This window comes from Giraffa tippelskirchi, chromosome 9 (assembly GCF_054371585.1).
Source record: "Giraffa tippelskirchi isolate mGirTip1 chromosome 9, T2T-mGirTip1v1.2.pri, whole genome shotgun sequence".
NCBI lineage: Eukaryota > Metazoa > Chordata > Mammalia > Artiodactyla > Giraffidae > Giraffa > Giraffa tippelskirchi.
In genome coordinates this window covers 30,918,829-30,937,487 of record NC_137283.1, presented here as the reverse complement: position 1 = coordinate 30,937,487, position 18,659 = coordinate 30,918,829, and the positions used below count along the sequence as shown (strand labels likewise).

At 43.2% G+C, this 18,659-nt stretch overlaps 1 protein-coding gene across 17 annotated transcripts in view; it reads right to left on the bottom strand.

Annotated features, from left to right (window-relative positions):
• The window catches only part of FRMD4B (FERM domain containing 4B), a 388,656-nt gene that overhangs the window by 138,500 nt on the left and 231,497 nt on the right, over nucleotides 1-18,659 (bottom strand). For 2 of the 17 annotated variants that reach the window (XM_081528401.1, XM_081528398.1), the window contains exon 1: nucleotides 1,514-2,969. The exons of 14 other annotated variants lie outside the window; for them this stretch is intronic. The gene's annotated coding sequence lies outside the window, so the exon portion shown is untranslated. Of the gene's footprint in view, nucleotides 1-1,513; nucleotides 2,970-3,914; nucleotides 4,010-18,659 lie in introns of those variants that run through there. One more of the 17 variants, XM_081528397.1, reaches the window with a different exon arrangement.

The window sequence follows — 18,659 nt, the reverse complement described above, 5'->3', positions numbered from 1 at the left end:
CCTTGATTTAGATCAATGTATCTTTTGTCAGTACATAATTTTATCTCAGAGAATTTAATAGTAGATATTTTTTAGGTTATCTGGCCATCTCATGACAGACATAGGGAGTGGTGCCCATGTTTGTACAGCTTGGTTCTAACCCTTCAGCCTTAGTTGATTGGATGAGGAGAAAGACAGCTGACCTAAGGTGGGCCAATCAGAACCTCAGTCCAGGGAATCTGGAACTGAGTCTGAGTGGATGAAAATATGGTGGTTGTGGGGCAGCCATTATCTGCAGCATGTAGAGAAAAAGGAAAACCATCTGCAGGGAGAATGAAGGAGACAGGTAGCTAGGAAGGCAAGAGAAAATCACGCAGCCTGAGAGGAAAAACTTGAGAGTTGCTGTCAGAGTTCCTAATGTCTCTCCAGTCACGTCTAGCCCATTCCATTGGTCTAGGTGAATCCTTATTCTTTTTTTTTAAATTTATTTCTTTATTGAAGTATGGCTGATTTGCAATATTGAGTTAATTTCTGCTGTACAGCAAAGTGACTCAGTTATACATACATATGTATACATTCTTAATTATATTCTTTTCCATTGTGGTTTATCCAGAATCCTTGTTCTTGAGTTCCATAAAATATCCCTGTATTCCTTTGATAAATCCACTTCCCCCACGCCCCTCTCTTAAGCTACCTTGAGTTGGAGCCTGCTTATTGCAACTAAAAGCATGTTCACAAGACACCACAAGTATCTATACTTTGTGCTAAGTCGCTTTAGTCATGTCTGACTCTGTGTGACCCCATGGACTATAGCCCACCAGGCTCCTCTGTCCATGGGACTCTCCAGGCAAGAATACTGGAGTAGGTTGCCATGTCCTCCTCCAGGGGATCTTGCCGACCAAGAGATCGAACCCGTGTTTCTTAGGTCTACCTGCACTGGCAGGTGAGTTCTTTAAAGATCCCAGAGTATAGACTTCCCAGATGATGTCATTAATATGGTAAAATTACTCAAATGACTGATGCTGTCATCAAAGACAATACAACAGCTGGTGGGCAGTGGAAAGGACTTAACAAATACCCACCATGTGATGTGAGGATACACACACACGGGCTAGACGGAGAAGGGCAGTGCAGATGAACTGGGGAAATGCCGCTACAGTTTTATGCCTACACTGGCGTGTCCCAGCCCTGGCACATCTGAGCCCACAGGCCTCTCTAAGCCCTTTCCTACGTGGGAGGATGGCTCCTCTGGGAGGTCAAAGGGCTAATTTGATCATCGATAACAACAGAAATACCTGCCTGGTGTTAGCTCTTATATATAGAATGGATGAACATCAAGGTACTACTGTATAGTACAGGGAACTATACTCAATATCCTATGAGAAACTATAATGTTCTGAAAAGAATACTCTAAAAGACTGTAAATATATGTATAACTGAAATTAACACAACATTGTAAATCAGTACATCAAACTATACATTAACAAAATAAATAGGGTGGATAAAAAAAGAAAAACCTGCCCTTGTCACTTACTTAAATCAAAGGTCGAGAGGTGATGGGATGTATTTTGTTGGTCAAAACAATGCTTATGAATAAATTTCAGTTGATGACACTAGAAATTAGGATATGTCACTGAATAAAATTTTAGATGGTAAGATCCAGAAACTGTGGGATGGATTTCCTCCACAGCTACAGGGTGAGGCTGAGCAGCCCCCTCTGCAGACGGTGTTTGTGGTCTCTGGTTCACACATGTGTATTATGTGCCAGGTTCCTGGGAGTCCTGTTATGTAAGCAAACCACATTCAAGTACACCCGACGCGAGGGAAGAGACACAACCAAACGTCTAAGAAGGGCCTGGCATGCACGGGGCAAAGGGTGTGACACCTGACCCTTACTAACATACAGTATCTCAAAATAAATGACCCAAAGTCATGTAGTCCTAATTTGGAGCTTCCAGTGTAATAGGGTTTCTAAGAGAGTTTAGGGGGATACAAATTTGAAATCCAAGCTACATGTGAACCAATGTGTTTATGTGTGATCACAAGAGAAAAACAGAAGAGGCTGCAGAATAAAGAAACCATTCATGTTTTCTTCTTTAAAGGAAAAAAAAATTACTATTTCAGTCTCTACACAAGCCTATGAAGGGGGAATCTCATTCAAGCACCAGGAAACTGAGGCCCGAGAAATGATGCAACTTGTATAACTGTTCTAAGCCAGACTTGGGCTCAAAACTGTACTTTATGTCTTACTATCTATGTTACCTTTAAAAAGTGACTCAGTCTTTCCAAACCACAGAAGCAACATCCTGACAGTTATTAATCTGACACTCTTGAGAGTAAAATATTCTGCTTCTGAGAACCACAATTATCATAGTCCCTATACACTTTAAAATTAACAAGCAAACAGCTAAACTTTTCTGTAATCCATTTATCCCCCCATTAAAACAAAAAGCTTTTTAATAGGAAGAATGTTAACAACCCATTTTAAAGACGATAAATGACAGGTGAAGTTTAAAAAGCACATGGTAGAAACATTTTCCAGAGCTGATGGAGCAGAAATAAAGTAAAAGAGAGAGGACAGCTAGTTTCTGTGTCCTTGTCACATGGCTAAGCATTTTAATAAACACACTAACAACACCACTAATAAACTCTTTGTACATTCTAGCCACTGCACTAAGCACTTTACACATATGAACATATTCAACCTTCATGACACTCACACAAGGCAGTAATCTCATCTCCCAATAACACAGGGGAAGGAGGTTACTAGGACGATTATAAATAACAGGATTCATAAACGGCAGAACCAGACCCAAACCCAAAGCCCAAGCTCTTAACTACTTAGCTGCCCACAAGGTACTCCCTACGCTATAAAGTGACAAATTGTAGGAAAGCCTTCCCACGCAGCACATTTTCAGGAGAGGAGATAAGTGGGTAGAAAAGAGAAAACAATGCATCACAGAGTAGGCATGAAAAACCATCTCAGTTCCAGGGCAGAATCATTTGACTAGAAGCATTCAGAATCATAGAACTTAGACTCTTACAAGGGATCTAGTCTCCACTGCTTATTTGGAATGTGGGGAAATGAAGGACCGATGTGCCCAGTGCCACACAGGGAGTCAGTATGAGCCCCAGGATTAAAACACAGGACTCTGGAATCTAAAAAATAAAACCAATTAGTGAATATAACAAAAAAGGAACAGACTCACAGATAAAGAGAACAAAGTGGGGGTGGGGGGCAAAGCAGGGTAGGAGACTCAGAGGTACAATCTACTAGGTATAAAATAAATATGCTACAAGGATACATTATACAGCACAAGGAGGACAGCCAATATTTTATAATAACTTTAAATGCAGTAAAATCTTGAAAAATTGTGAGACACTAGGTTGTACACCTGAAACTTATATAGTAAAACTCAGGTCTCTGTCTTTCAGGCCAGACAGAGCACACAGGGAGAGTATGAGGTCACTCAGCTGCTAAACACCACCTTGCACAAATGTACTGTTTCCCCCAACAGATGGATTTAAAAAGAAAAAATTAAAAAAACTACTGTAACCACAAAAAGAAAAAAACCTGGGCATTTCTTATTTATTTTCAAATACGACTCTCACTGAAGCTTTCTCTTCTAATGTCATCCACAGGAGTCATATTTGAAGGGAGCTGTTCAAGGGTCACAATGATTATACTGACACATTCAAAATCACCTTGGAGCCCCATAGGGGTCACCGGAACAGTTTCAGATTTGACCCCTACACAGTGACAGCTAACAGCAGCAATGCTTCTCGTGGAATAGAAACACATGTAAGAAAACGATCTCTTTGCAAAGTTTCTCTTGATACCCACCCAGACTGGATATCCCTCCCACCACCCCTTCCCTCCTTCAACCTCAGGAGTTTGGAGGTTAAAATCGTGCATGTTGGATTAAGACTCCCACCTCAGTGGCTGCCCTGAGCTTGCTCCCCAGCTGACAGAGCAGGTCCTCAGAAGCTAAGCGCTGAGTGCTGGTGGAAAGACCTCCATCTGCTCAGTGGTAAATGAGGAAGATCAGAAGGGAAGTGAGAATCGGCCACAGGCCAGACCTCTGGCTTCCTGGGGCGCCCTGGATGTGCAGCCCGTAGTGAGATTCAAGTTTGCAAGAACCTCCCCCTACCAAATCCCAGTCTCACTACCTGATTTAGGAGATAACAGCAGAGAGTCAGAAAAACAGAAACAAACAGGAACAACCCCAGCAAAAAAACCCCAAAAACAAACCTAAGGGCAAGTTAAGACAGGGCATGGTGGGATCATTCCTAATGACTGGGGGCAGCTTAGAAAGCAACAGGAAATATCAATTACAAAAGAAAAAAAAAAGATCAGAACCCCAGCCTACTTTGGTTTTGCTTTAGTAGCTCTTTGGAACACGGAAATGTAAAACCTCGGTAAGGAAGCAACACGCTTCATTCCCTCTCTCTCATTCCCTTTTGACCTTTACTGAAAGTTCAGCAAAAGAGGACCTGTCTGGTTAAAATGACTGCTCAAGATGTGTTGTGGGGTGATGGATCTAGAGTCTAGTCCACCATTATCTCTTACCTGGATGTGGGTAAAATCAGCTACCTAATCAGGATTCATTCTTTTGAGTCCAGTCTCCCTATGGCCTTGTGAATGATTCCCCCTTCCCTCCCTGCTTAAAAACACTCAAAGGCTCCTCCAGCAGTGCAGTGGAGAATCCAGCTCCTTGCCTCACTGACACTGTCCACGGAACCTGACCCCCCCACCTTCTCTAACTTCATTTACAACCCACCTGCCTTGACTTGACACACCAGTCACACTGACCTTCTTTTCTTCCTCAGAACGAAGGCTTATTCCTACCTTGAGACTCAGTACACGCTGTTCTCTCTGTCTGGAACGCTCTTGCCCCAGATTATGGCATGACTAGGTGCTTTTGCATCTTTCAGATGTTAAATCAAATGCCACCATCTTCAAGAGGCCTTCCCTGTCCTCAGTGTAAAGCTGGACACTGTCTCTCATAGCACATTGCTGTGGTCTGAGAGATAACATACCAGAAAAGAAATATTTTGTTGTTGTTTGTTTATCCTTCTCTGAACGTCGATTCCACAGGAGAGGCCTTGGTTGATGGGTTCACCACTGTATCCCCAAGGCCTGGAACAATGCCCGGCACATGGTAAGAAAGTGGACAATAAATCTCTGCTCAGGGAAGGAACGCTTTAACTGATCCGAGTCTAGATGCAGTTACCAATGAAATTGATTCACAAATGATTTAAACATGTAGAGCATAATGCAAAATGAGGACGTTCCAAAAACACCTCCCAAGCCTTGACCTGACGAACACATACAAAAAAACCAAAAACAAGCTTTCCGCCCAGAGAACAAGGTGTGCTATTAATTCCTCAACAGATGAGATATTTTGGAGGAAATGGAGAGATGGAAAAGGGACGTATCTGGGACGTTCTTACTTTAGGGTCTATTGAGTGGACGGAGTTTTAGATTTCACGCACATGATGTCAACCTCAGCTGAACAGGGTCCCTTTATACAGTCTCTGGGTGCTGAGTGAATATGAGCTATTGACACTCCCGTTCAGAGAATAGCCTAGACTGACACAGACGTCTCCGATGCCAGTCAGCTGCAATTTCCCTCAAGGTCTTTCAAGATGTGCCTGCCCTCCCAGCGCGCACTCCCCGGGGACTTCTTTTTTCATTATTAATCATCCATTCACCTAGCTTCCAGGAAACACGCAGGACACGTCACACGAGCGCTGAGCACTTCACGTGGGTACTGTCTTCTTTCATGCTGTAAACAACCCTTGGAGGCGAGAAGTTTTCCTGTTGAGATTTTGTAGGTGGCAAAACTGAAGGGCAGAGATGTTAAGTAACTCGTCTCTGGTCAAGATGCTGCGACCTGGGGCAGAATCTCGGGACCATTAGTTCTATCAAAGTAGGACTCCTGGGCGTCCCCTGCAGTTCAGTGGGACCAGAGTAGAAAAAGGAGAGACAGTGAGGAAGGAAGAAGCACAGGTAGCATAAAAGAAGCAGAGGAAGAAAGGAAAATGGGCCAGGGTTGGGGGAGTGAAAAAGAAGGGAGAATTCCCTTAACCAAGGTTGAATAATCTACTTTAGGAAAAATACTAAGAAGTAATGGCTGCTGTGTGCCAGCTCTTTCCAGAGAACTTTCTTTTCTTTATGTGGGCCATTTACATTCTTTCCTAACAACACTGTGAGGTAGATTCCAATCCTGTATCACTGTACAGGTGAGAAAATTGAGGCTCAGAGAAGGTAAATGATGGACCCCAGCTCACAAGTTTACAGAGCTAGGAAGAGGCAGCTCACGCTTATGCTCAGTCATGTCTAACTCTTTGCAACCCCATGGACTGTATGTAGCCTGCCAGGCTCCTCTGTCTGTGGGATTATCCTGGCAAGAATAACCCACTGGAGTGGGATGCCATTTCCTCCTCCAGGGGATCTTCCTGACCCAAGGATTAAACCTGTTTCTCTTGCAGCTCCCGCACTGGCAGGTGGGCTTTACTACAGAGCCCCCTGCGAAGCCCAGGAAAAGGTGGAATAGGACATCAATGCAGGCATCTGACTCCATGGTCCATGCCCTGCACTGTTGGGTCACATTACTTCTGTTACGAGCTGTGGTGCTAGTGGTAAAGAACCCCCCTGCCAGTGCAAGAGCACAGGGCACATAGGTTCGATCTCTGGGTTGGGAAGTAATACCCAGGAGAAATGGCAATCCACTCCAGTATTCTTGCCTGAAGAATCCCATGGACAGAGGAGCCTGGCAGGCTATAGTCCATGGGGTTGCAAAAAGTTGGACATGATTGAGCCCCTAAAATTATTAGTCTTACACATTAAATCACACGTGGCTGAGGCATTTTACATATCATCTTGATCGCCATGCATTACACTATTCTGGAAGAGCTTGATCTAAATCCACCAAACCACAGCTGCCTGGCTCCAGACACTATCTGAAAGCAAGGTCAGAGGTGTGCAAAAAGTTTTTGCAATCACCATTCCTTGGCTATCTCCTGCAGTTGCCAAAATGGCTTCTCTGTGTTTGTTAATGATTTTCAGTGAGTACCGGCATGGAATCAACTCCCACCTCTTGTGCCCCCGGTTCTGTCCTACTTATGTGAGCGCTCTGGGTACAGGATGATCATTCATGGGTTAGGTGGCTGCCTGGGCCTGACTCCATTATTCTGGGCTTAAGAATGCAGTCCAGCACACAGTGCAGATGATTCAGTGTGGAGAAACTCTGGGGCATGTGTTCATTCATTCACTTAACCAATATTCAACACTTCCTAAATGCGAGCACTATTCTGGGTACTAAGATATCCATAAATGAGATCCACAGGACACTGTCTCTGAAACTTGTCTCACAGTGCGATTTCTCAACATTGGCATCACTGATATTTGAGGCTGGACAGTTCTTTGTTGATGGGGGCTGCCCCCACGCACTGTAGGATTTTTAGCAGCCTCCCTGGCCTCGACCCACTAGATGCCAGTACTCCTTCCTTCCATGTGACAACGAAATGTCTCCAGATCCTGACAAGTGTCTCCCGGAGGATGAAATGGTCCCTGATTGAGAACAACTGCTCTAAAGATAAGGAGAAAAAATGAACAAGGGTTGGGGAGTAGAGACAGATTGGAAGTTTGGGATTGACATGTACATACTTCTATATTTAAAGCAGATAACCAACAAGGACCTACTGGATAGCACAGGGAACGCTGCTCAATATTCTATAATAACCTGAATGGGAAAAGACTTTGAAAAAGAATAGATACATGTACATGTACAACTGGATCACTTTGCTGTACACCTGAAACTAACACAACACTGTTGATCAACTATGCTCCATGATAAAAGAAAAAAAAATGAAACAAGCTATTTTCAGATAAGAATAGGGCTCTGAAATAGCTCAGTTGGCAATGCAGTGAAGTACTGAGCATGTGCAAAGAACATGCTTCGAAAGTGACTTCTTACCCAGGAAGCACAAAACTTGAGGAAGTATATGGAGGAAAGTTAAATTGGACCACAGCTCTTGACAGGTGGCTCCCAGGAGAGATTGGAAGGATAACCTTGTTTTCTGGATGTCAGCATTCAGCTGCTAGCCCCTTTCTGCCTGGCAGAGGTTGGAGAAAAGCAAACAAGAAAAGCTATTTCTGTGGCTCCAGCATCAACCTGGAGAGCAAGCTCAGTCAGCTTTAGCAGACATTCCCCAGGGAGGATATTCTCATAAAAGACAATCCCTTATCAGATTATCTCCTGATCTCATAAGACAGGTGAAAAGAAAATGCAGGTTTGAAAGAAAGAGAAATGGGGAGGGAGGAAGATAGGGGATAACTTATTAAGCCTGGAGCTGAAAGCCATCAGGAGAAACCAGCCTGGTTTCAATGAGGCGTGCACAGGTTTTAGAATCAGGAGGCGTGGGTGTGTGTCCCAGCTCTGTCATGTAACTAAGAGTGTGGCCTGAAAATCAGACTCTCTCTTAGCCTCAGTGTATGTGCCTATAAAATGGGAATGGTAAGAATCAGTCTCATTTAGCTTTGTCTCTAGTATTAATGCAGGTTGAACCTACTGTAAAATTTACTTCAAAGGTCAGAAGATAGTTGTATCACCAGTCATAGACTCAATTTATTGGGCACAGGTTATGCGTTAGGATCTGTGCAAAATGCCTAACATGCTTTATCGACCTGACTCTAGTGCAGTGACTCTTACAATTAGTAGAAATGATTTGTAAGCTGCTGAGTACTATTATGTTAACTGTCAGTGGTTATTTTCAGTTGGTTAAGTGACTGTTTTCCTCAAGAAAAAAGTTCTCCTGGATTATTAAGAGGTCAAACTGTCATATTAGCGTGGAACAGTTTAACTCCACCAGTTAAACCCTGGAGAGAGCAGGCAACTCAACAGCTGGGGATTAATTCCATTCTGATTTCTCAGTGATAATCAAGAGATTAACTCAAAATCACCATTTGTAGCTGCCTATGTGCACAAAAGGGGCTTCCCACATGGGCTTCCCAGGTGGTACAGTGTTAAAGAATCTGCCTGCCAACGCAGGAGACGCAAGAGAAGCAGGTTCGCTTCCTGGGTCGGGAAGATCCCCTGGAGCAGGAAATGACAACCCACTCTAGTCCTCTTGCCTGGGAAATCCAGCGGACAGAGAAGACTGGCGGGCTACAGTCCATAGGGTTGCAAAGAGTTGGACACAATGGAGCACGAATACAAGCATGTGCACAAAGCTGGGAAATCTCTTGCAGGCTCTTGCTCCTTATCTGATTGCCACCAAACAGTGTCTTGGGCTAGCTACTCTTGTTTTCATCAACACAAAATGGAAATTAACACACATTGATCGTGTTGTCCATGTCCTATGCTTTGACATACATTTTATCCATCAAATTCTCATAGCCATCCGGCGAAGTAGATAGTTATGACGTGCCAAAGGGTCCCAGGTAATAAGGGGCTGAGCCAAGTTCAAGGAGGAGCTCATCAAATGACGAGGGGGAAAACAGGTGACCTGTCTTCACAGAAGCTTCTTCATGGAAGCAGCTGCTGTGAAAACAGGGTTCTCTCTATATATTCAGACTCTGCATCATTTTCCAATTAGAAACTCTGATGAGACACTGTCAAATGTTTATTTTCAGGAAACCATGGAGGATATGTCTGCCTTTTTTCTCCAGAAAGAAACATCCTCTTTACTTAAAACCAGTTGTTAGACTGTATTTTTAGACATCATGGTACAGTATAAATGAGTCAAAAAAGAAAAGAAAAAAAATGGGAGGGTACAGATACTGTAAACAGGAAAAGTCACAAAGTGGAACCACGAAAAGCTGAGAAGGCTGCCTGGGCCAAGGGGGATTTTTGTTCCTGTCTGCCTTTCAGGTTGACCAGAAAAGAAGTTCTTTGGTCACTGGGTAGAAGTTGGAAATTTTAGCTTCAGTGATCATGCAAGTAGCAGACACCCTGTGGTTTGGAAACTTTTTGCTTTGCCAACTGTAAGTTTTCTCTTTTCCCGTGAAAAACAGCCTGTAGGAAGGAGTGAAAGTACTGCGTCTTTCAAAAAACTTAAAGACAAGCACAGCTCGGGTGGAGGGATTTTAAAAATAAACTGCTGTACTTGTAACTGAAAGATACTCTCAGTACTGTTTATTCAGTAAGGCACATTTGGAAATCTGGACTCAATATAAGCCATCCACAGGGCAAACAAATTACATACATTGCCATACAAACCTAAGGATAAACAAAAATTAATCAGAAAACCTAAATCAACTTTACACTAATTTTAGAGGACATACTTATTGTCAGAGTTTTCATGTTTCGATTTTTTCATTGGCCTTGTTAGAATGTCTCTGATTTATGCTTTTCAAAATCTCTTGGTTCTTTGGGACCATGTATAAGTAGAGGATAAAATAGATCCTTAGGGAGTTTATAATTTATTAATAATACAAATGGATTCTACTAGATCCAGAATCCTATCTTGGTTGATAGAAATGTCTATTTGAATAGGGGATTTAGAAAAGCATTACCAAGTAGTGAAAACAGAAAAGTCAATTCATTTAGGACAATACAGAAAAATTCTTAACGTCCAGGACTCATTTTACCATCACAGAACAGACCATCCTCCTCAATCTAGATACTTCTAATATTCAGTGATGAAACTTTAATGTCATCTAATGTTGGTTGTGCTTTCAAAGAGGATTCAGTCTTTTTTTGAGGCTAACATTGGATTCAAAGATTAAAACAGAGCAACCCCAAAACTGGAAGGCCACAGATCGAGAAGACTTCTGGGTGAGCACCAGGAAACACACCGAGGGGAAAAGAATCCTCCGAGGGAGCCATCCCCTAACAGCTAGTAAGCATCTACTGTCCCGTTTTCAAGCTGGTTTTTAACTGCAACCAATATTAAAACTTAAGGTGTATCAACTTACATCCTTTACTTCCTTTTACTAATCTCTTTGTTCTTTAGGCTATTAACATCTAGTGAATCAGTAGGGCAGCAATTCTATTTAGTGATGCCTAATGCTCATCTTTTCCCAACTCGGAGTTGTTAACCTTGATGACATGACGTCAGTCAAGGTGAAAGTATTCCTGGAAATTGGGCATGGAAATTGGCAAACGCTACCTGGTGGCTTGGGCTTCACCGATGGCTCAGTGGTAAAGAATCCATCTACCAATACAGGAGATGTGGGTTTGCTCTCTGGGTCAGAAAAATTCCCTGGAGGAGGAAATGGCAACCCACTCCAGCATTCTCATCTGGAAAATCTCATGCACAGAGGAATCTGGTGCGCTACAGTCTATAGGGTTGCAAAAGAATCAGATACAACGCAGCGACTAAACAAGAACAACTATCAGTGCCCTTGTCCCCAGAGAGCTGGTTGTTAAACATTTACCAGCATACCACTGGAGAAGTTCAATGGGAGAAGGGGGTCTGGGGGGAGGACATTGCTCAGAGCTCTAGGTCAGGATGCTGAGAGCACTGAGAGACCATGTGACAAAGGTGAAAGAACAGTGGTTTTCCATCCAGACATAACTCTGTTCAAAGTTCAGCTGATTCAACTTTCTTAGGACTTATTTATTACATCTCTAAAATGGGACTAATAATAGCTACTGACAGAGTGAAGAGCTTGGCGAAAAGAGGCAGACATAAACAGTGCCTGTTATACTTTACTATTATATTTGAAAAATCCCCAGTGGGCTAGCTCATTGCTGAGGTTCTCCCGACCCAGGACTAGGATGCTCATATCAAATGCTCAGTGTCATTTGCTTTTCCTGTTATTTCAGTACCGGAATGTAAGCTTCACTACTGCTGATTTCCTAGCCCCTAAGCCAATACCAAGACCACTGTAGGGCAAAATAAGTATGTGTGGAATGAATGAATTTCCCTTCACTTTCAGCTCCTGATCCACTTCTGGGTTCTTCTGCCCATTTCTACTGTTAAGGTCTCATTGGCAAGTGAGGGACTCCTTTGCCTCTTAACTGCCAGGTTCCAACCAGCTGTGTTGCTGCTACCCTTCTGGAATCGATCAAACAGCTGGAACTCTTCTCCTGCTAAAGCAGACCGCTGTGACCTTAAAGCCTCGGTGAAAGACGCTTCCAGGTTTTTCATCACAAGCAGAACCAAGCCTGTGTTATTCTGCTCTGTCGGCAAGTTTCCCCCTGCTTCTATTCCTGCTCTGAAATAATCTCAGTTCCGTTCTGCCCCCATCAGAATGGGTGAGTCTTGTGAGAGGAAATCTCACCCAACACTTGGGGCTGTAACCAGGGCAAACCAAATATTTCCCCTGGTGGCCCTGCCTCAGCCCTGTTTCTTAGATGCGCTCTCCTAGAGCAGCACTTCTGAAGGGAGGGGAGTGTGGTCATTTAAAAAAGGATGGGTGTCTCTGGTAAGAGTGGCCTGGATGGTGGATTATGCAAACTCAGTGGGAAGTCGTCAGTTCCCCAGAATTTCTAGTACTTTTCTAATCACATTTGCTTTAGTCAGAGGGGTTAAGCAGGGTGGAGCTGCAAGCAGCCCCGAGGAAGTCCAATGGGCATGATGCCTGACCTTGGCTCTGCCTCGAACTAGCTGGACGCTTCAGGCAAGCCATTTACCTTCCTGAGTAGTTGCTGTAAAATGGGGATAGTTTTGCCTGGTGCATTGTAGCATCCCATGGGTGTGTGTGCTAAGTCGCTTTAGTCCTGTCTGACTCTTTGTGACGCTATGGACTGGAGCCTGCCAGGCTCCTCTGTCCATGGGATTTCCCCAGGCAAGAATACTGGAGTGGGTAGCCATGTCATTCTCCAGGGATCTTTTCAAATCAGGGATCAAACTTAAGTCCCTTGTGTCTCCTGCATTGGCAGGCAGGTTCTTTACCACTAGCGTCACCTGGGAAGCCATAAGAAGCAGCTTATTACTTTTTACAGTATAGTGTATTATTTAAGAAGTGTGATGCTCAAGACCATAGACTCTGGAGTTAGTAAGACTTGGGTTTAAACCCCAGCTCTCCTCGGAAGCACCTGTGTGGTCTTATACAGGTATTTGACTTCACCTGGAGCCCTGGTTTCCTGGTCTGAAAGCAGAAGTAACAATAGCACCCCCTGCCAAGAGCTGGAAGGAGTACATAAGATAATATACATAAAGTGCTTAGCAGAGTACACACCTTACAAACACACTTTTCACTAACAAAAACCAAGGAATTGCTACAGGGGCTTCCCTGGTAGCTCAGTGGTAAAGAACCCACCAGCTAAAGGATAACTCTGGTTACTATGAGGAGATGAGGCTGGAGGTGGATGACAAAAATCAAAGAAAGAAAGAACAAGAAGATTGGTTCATTGGTCCTCATCTATAAAATGGACATACAAATATAACTAAGTTTATCAGCTTACTGTGAAGATGAAGTGAATGAATAAACACAAAGTGCAGTGCTTGGCACATAGTGTTGTTTAGTCTCTAAGTCCTGTCTGACTCTGCGGTCCACCAGGCTCCTCTGTCCATGGGATTTCCCAGGCAAGAATACTGGAGTGGGTTGACATTTCCTTCTCCAGGGGATCTTCCTGACCCAAGGATTGAACCTGTGTCTCCTGAGTCTCCTGCATTGACAGATGGATTATTTACCATTGAGTCATCTGGGAAGCCCATAGTGACTATTACTTTCTTATAATAAACACTAAAACAATTCTGTTTTAATTATCTCTTCCAAACTCTTACTGGTTAATATCCAGATACAGATCCCCCACTCTTTTTAGATCCTTCTATTTCTACCTTTGTTACCAATTCAGCTGATGGGCTGGTAACATATCTCTGTTGGCTGGTAAATCTGTAACACGTTTACGAGGCTACTTCAGGTCATGGTGAAGGTCCATGGTGAACTTTATTCAGTTCCCTTTCTTTTTCCTATGAAACGCAATGCTGGCCTAGAAAATGAAACTTTGTGTAAAATATCAGTTTTAGATGGAGAAGGAAATGGCACCCCACTCCAGTACTCTTGCCTGGAAAATCCCATGGACAGAGGAGTGTGGTAGGCTACAGTCCATGGGGTCACAAAGAGTCAGTCACGACTGAGCGACTAAACTTTCACTTTTCAGTTTTAGAATCAGTTCTGTCATGAACTTGGGACAGTTTTTGCCATCTGCAAAATAGGAAGTGAGATATGCAGGGTTAAGCACGGACTTGAGCATTAGGCAACCCTGGATGCAAGACTTGACTCCAACAATTAGCCGGTGGGACCCTGGACAATTCATTTAACCTCTGTAAATGGGTTTTTTTAAATTGGAAAAATATGGACAGTAACAGTATCTTCCTGATGGAGTTCAGGCTAAAACACAAGAACGAGTGAAAAGAACTGCACACAGCGCCTGCCATTCTGTGTTAGCCATGACCAATGATGGTGACTATTCACTACACGGACCACTAAGAAAAATGTAGTTCTGCAGGCCCCAGAAAAGGCAGAAAACATCTGGGTCTGGAAAACACATCAATGGGACAGGCTGATGACACAGACAAAACATCCTCAAGCAGGATGCTTTGTATACACAAGAAGGTAAAACGGATCTGAAACAGTCTACTCAGATCAGGAGAATTCCCCTCCATTGCTTTCATCTCACTGGAATGGAAGGTTCCCACAAGGGTCTTCTTGACCAAAGGGGTCTAGCTTCGGAGCTGACCTGATTCAATCAGAAGAAAGCTTCCATCCCTCCTGCAGACCACCTAATCCTGCACCCCTTGCTCCCTGTCCACTCTCCCTGGGTTTGTACTCCTTTCCCCCTAAATCTCTGGCTCCACCATACTTGTCTCCCTCTAGTTCTCCCTCTGTATGATCTCATTCACACCTCAAGGCATGAGGGGGTTTAGAAAGTGACTGGCTAAACCAATTTGTTCTTAAAAACACAGATTAAACATTCGTTTCTCATAGAAGCCATTGTGTAGTGGTTATGAGTGAAGTCAGCTCGCCCAGGGTTCCAATCCTGACTTCAGTGTTTCGCTAGGGGCACCACATGGGAAAACGACCTCATCTCTGTGTTCTTCTGTTTCCTGATCTGAGTAATGGAAACAGTACTAGTGCTTTGCTTTGAGGTTTGAATAAGCTGATGCGCAGGCTGTCTGGAATAGCCGTGGGCTCCATAACTCTTACTATGAGTGTGTGTTGTGTTCTTTCAGTATAGATACTTCTCTTTTGTAGCATTTCTCACAATTGTAACTAAAGAATGATGTACTTTGTTGTATAATATCTACCTCCAGGGACCCTATCTGTTTTCTTAATCACTGGACCCTGAGCTTATAGCTGGCACCGTGTAGAAGCACCTGCTCAATAAATGTCTGTTGGATGAAAAAATGGAGTTGCTTATTCATTTTTTAAAAACTGAGAGCACAACGGAGTCTTCTTGTCTCACATAAAATATTTAAAAGCTATCACTAGCTGATGAGTAGCTTCTTTTAAAAAGAAGGAAAAAAGGATAATGTAAAAGTAAGATCTGTGGTATGTTGGAACTCAGTACCTGTTTTTAAAAAGAGGGGCGCCTGCACTTCAGGTGAGCGCTTGGGGATGTGCATGGTTACTATGAACAAGTTCCTAGCATTGCAGCTCAAATATAGTGCTTACTGCAGATTTTCAGATGAATCCTTAAAGCCAGGTGACTGCTCTAATAGTGAACAGAACAATTACTTACAAGTCCCACTTGAGTGACCTTACTCTTAAGAACACAAGGCCAAGTACCAAGAAGGTGCCGGCCTCCTTCACACTCCAGTTGTTGGTAAAGGTACGACTCCTCTCAGAGATGTGGTATAAACAGCTGCAGAGCCTTCTCTACAGGTGGAAGGACTTGCCCTTAGGTTCTAAATACCTTGTATGGAGTCCACGACAATTCCCGGATCACACACTTCTAGTGGGCCTGAATAAGGTTAAGTGCTAAAGAGTTCTCCAAAAAAACTCTTTTTTCGGGTATCACACACAGAGGCCAACTCATTCCTCACCATTTCTCTGAGAGACACACACATTTATCCCATTTCCCCTGCTGAGATACAGGACTTCTTACAAGTCTATTAATGTGGGTAGAGGGGTTTGAAAACAACCCCCTCCAAAGCACAAGCAAAACCTGTGTGTGAGAATCTTTTCCAGGAAGAGTTTCTATAACTTTTGTTAGATTTATATTATGGGTTCACGTCCTTAAAACGGTTTAGAACTAGGTCTTTTAAAATGATGAACACTTGACCTCAATCAGGCCCAACACGCAAGTTTGCAATGGACATATGGTAATTCATTACTTATTTGTGAAACTATGCCCAGTGAAATCCAGACAAATGTCTGCAAGGTCAAGTGATCTCATGTGTCCAAGAGGACAAAAGGCTGATGGATACCCTGATGAGGACAAGAGGTGGGATAATGAATAACTGATTCACACTTATGCTATCATGAACATTAAGGGCCCTGAAAAAAGATTATCCGTTCATTAGTTTGTACACTCAGTCTTCCAGTGATGTTTACATATCTTCACGGCACCCTTGTCTTTATTTGCTGTACTTGAGATGCATGCTGAGTGCTAAGTTGCTTCAGTCGAGTCCAGCTCTGTGCGACCCTATGGACTGTAGCTCCACAGGCTCCTCTATCCATGGGATTTCCCAGGCAGTAATACTGGAGTCGGTTGCCATGCCCTTCTCCAGGGGACCTTCCCGACCCAGGGATTAAACCTGCGTCCCTGGTGTCTCCTGCACTGGCAGGTGGATCCTTTACCACTAGTGCCACCTGGGAAGCCCTGTACTTGGGATAGATGCATAATAATATTACCTAATAATAGCAACTGCCAGTTACTATGTATGTCTTGAGTGACAAAGGCCAGCTCTAATCCTCTCAACAACCTAGTAAGATAACTGTAATTATGTCTGTCACGACACCAGAGAGGTTACTCGGTTCATAAGTGGCCATGCAGGATTCATGTGCTAAGCCTCCTGCCACTTCCTCTTCCTGTTTCATGTGGATATACCCTACCAAAAACAGAACCTTTACCAGTGGACTCCTGAATGTTTACGGTGTCACTGTTTGCTGTAATTGACATGTTGCAATTTCTACCTAAAAACACCCGTTGGTTGAATCTTTTGACCTCAGAATCATAATAATTAAATTCTACTACTCACAGCCATGTTATATCAACAGCTTTTCTACTCCTCAGGAGTGACCAGTAAATGAACTAAAAGGCAAGCTTGGAAGACTTACCAAGAGTCATTGAAGAATTCCAATTTGCACTCCCTCCACTGGTCAGAGCTTCATATAGTCATTACACCTCATTCACCTTTGTAAGCCTGAGTCTGGCAGGCTGTTGGCGCAGGACACCCCCAGAAAATAGGTGTTGACTTCTAAGGAATTTGGAATCCAAGGAGTAGTGTCAAATTTCAACACAAGAGATGTAACCATGACCCACAAGGTCCAGATTTCTTCCTGGATAACACCTCCACATATGATTTCAGTCTACAGCCTGGGAAACTTCTCCATTTTCAACTTTGCTGTCTTCCCATCGCTCCTACTCATGGACTGCCCCTGGCTCAACAGGCTTCTGAGTCATTATAGCCCATGCCCAGCATCTCTTTTTATGAAAAGGAAAATATCAGTGGAAAGGAAGGAAGAAGGGAGAGAAGAAGGAAAAGGAGAGGAAGAGAGGAATGAGGAGAGGGAGACGGTGGCTAGCAGAAAGGGAGAGACAGATGCAACTGGTCTGTAAGGAATCTAGGGGACTTCCCTGGCAATTCACTGGCTAAGACTCCACACTCCCAATGCAGGGAGCCAGGGTTTGATCCCTGGTTAGGGAACTAGGTCCCATATGACACAGCTAAGAGTTTAAATGCCACTAAAGATCCTGCATGCCAATAACGAAGACTGAAAATCCCTCAGGTTGCAGCTAAGACCTGACACAGCCAAATAAATAAATACAAAAAAAGAATCTGTAGTTATTTCATATAATTAAAGTTAGAGCATTTCGAAGCTGAAAAGGGGTCTTGGCACTAGACTACTGCCTTCACCCATGAATGTGGGTTCGGAGGACTGGACTGGATGGGAAAAAGTCAGCTCACCAAGACCTCAGAGCTCATCAGTCAGGGGCAGATCTAGACCCAGAATCCAGTAGTCTGTCTCACAGTGCTCTTTAGATAAAAGATTTCCTACTGTGGAAGGTCAGCTTCTGGACTAATCTCATTCCTGACTGCAAAACCTGAATATAAAACATGTCTAACAGAAAGGGTAGGATACAGTAAAATCTTGAAACAACAAGTATAAACTCTGCTGACTTGTTCATTCTAACCTGCAAGGATAGATGAAAACCAAAAGAGGAAATAAACCAAGACAGGACAGAAGTGAACATATACTTTATAGCACCACCTAAAAAAGGCTTGTTTTAAGAGGAAAAAAAAAAGCATCTAAAATAAACAGAGAATGAGCCCAACATCATCCTTTGCTCTTGCTGCTTTTATTGGAATGATAAACTGTTTGACTAACCTTGTCAGATTACACTAACATTTATTACTGTATATTTTACCTGTACTCAGCTTTCTCTTTCCAGTTTAGAAAAAGTTTTTCATTTAAAAATTTTCATAGTTTTCCAACATTAAGCAAGAGGAAGTCTCAACTGGAGTTTCATGGAATCCAGATTGGGTACAAACAAATGTGTCTCATTCTTGAATTATGATCTTGAGACAGGCATCTACTAAGAGCTGACTAATAC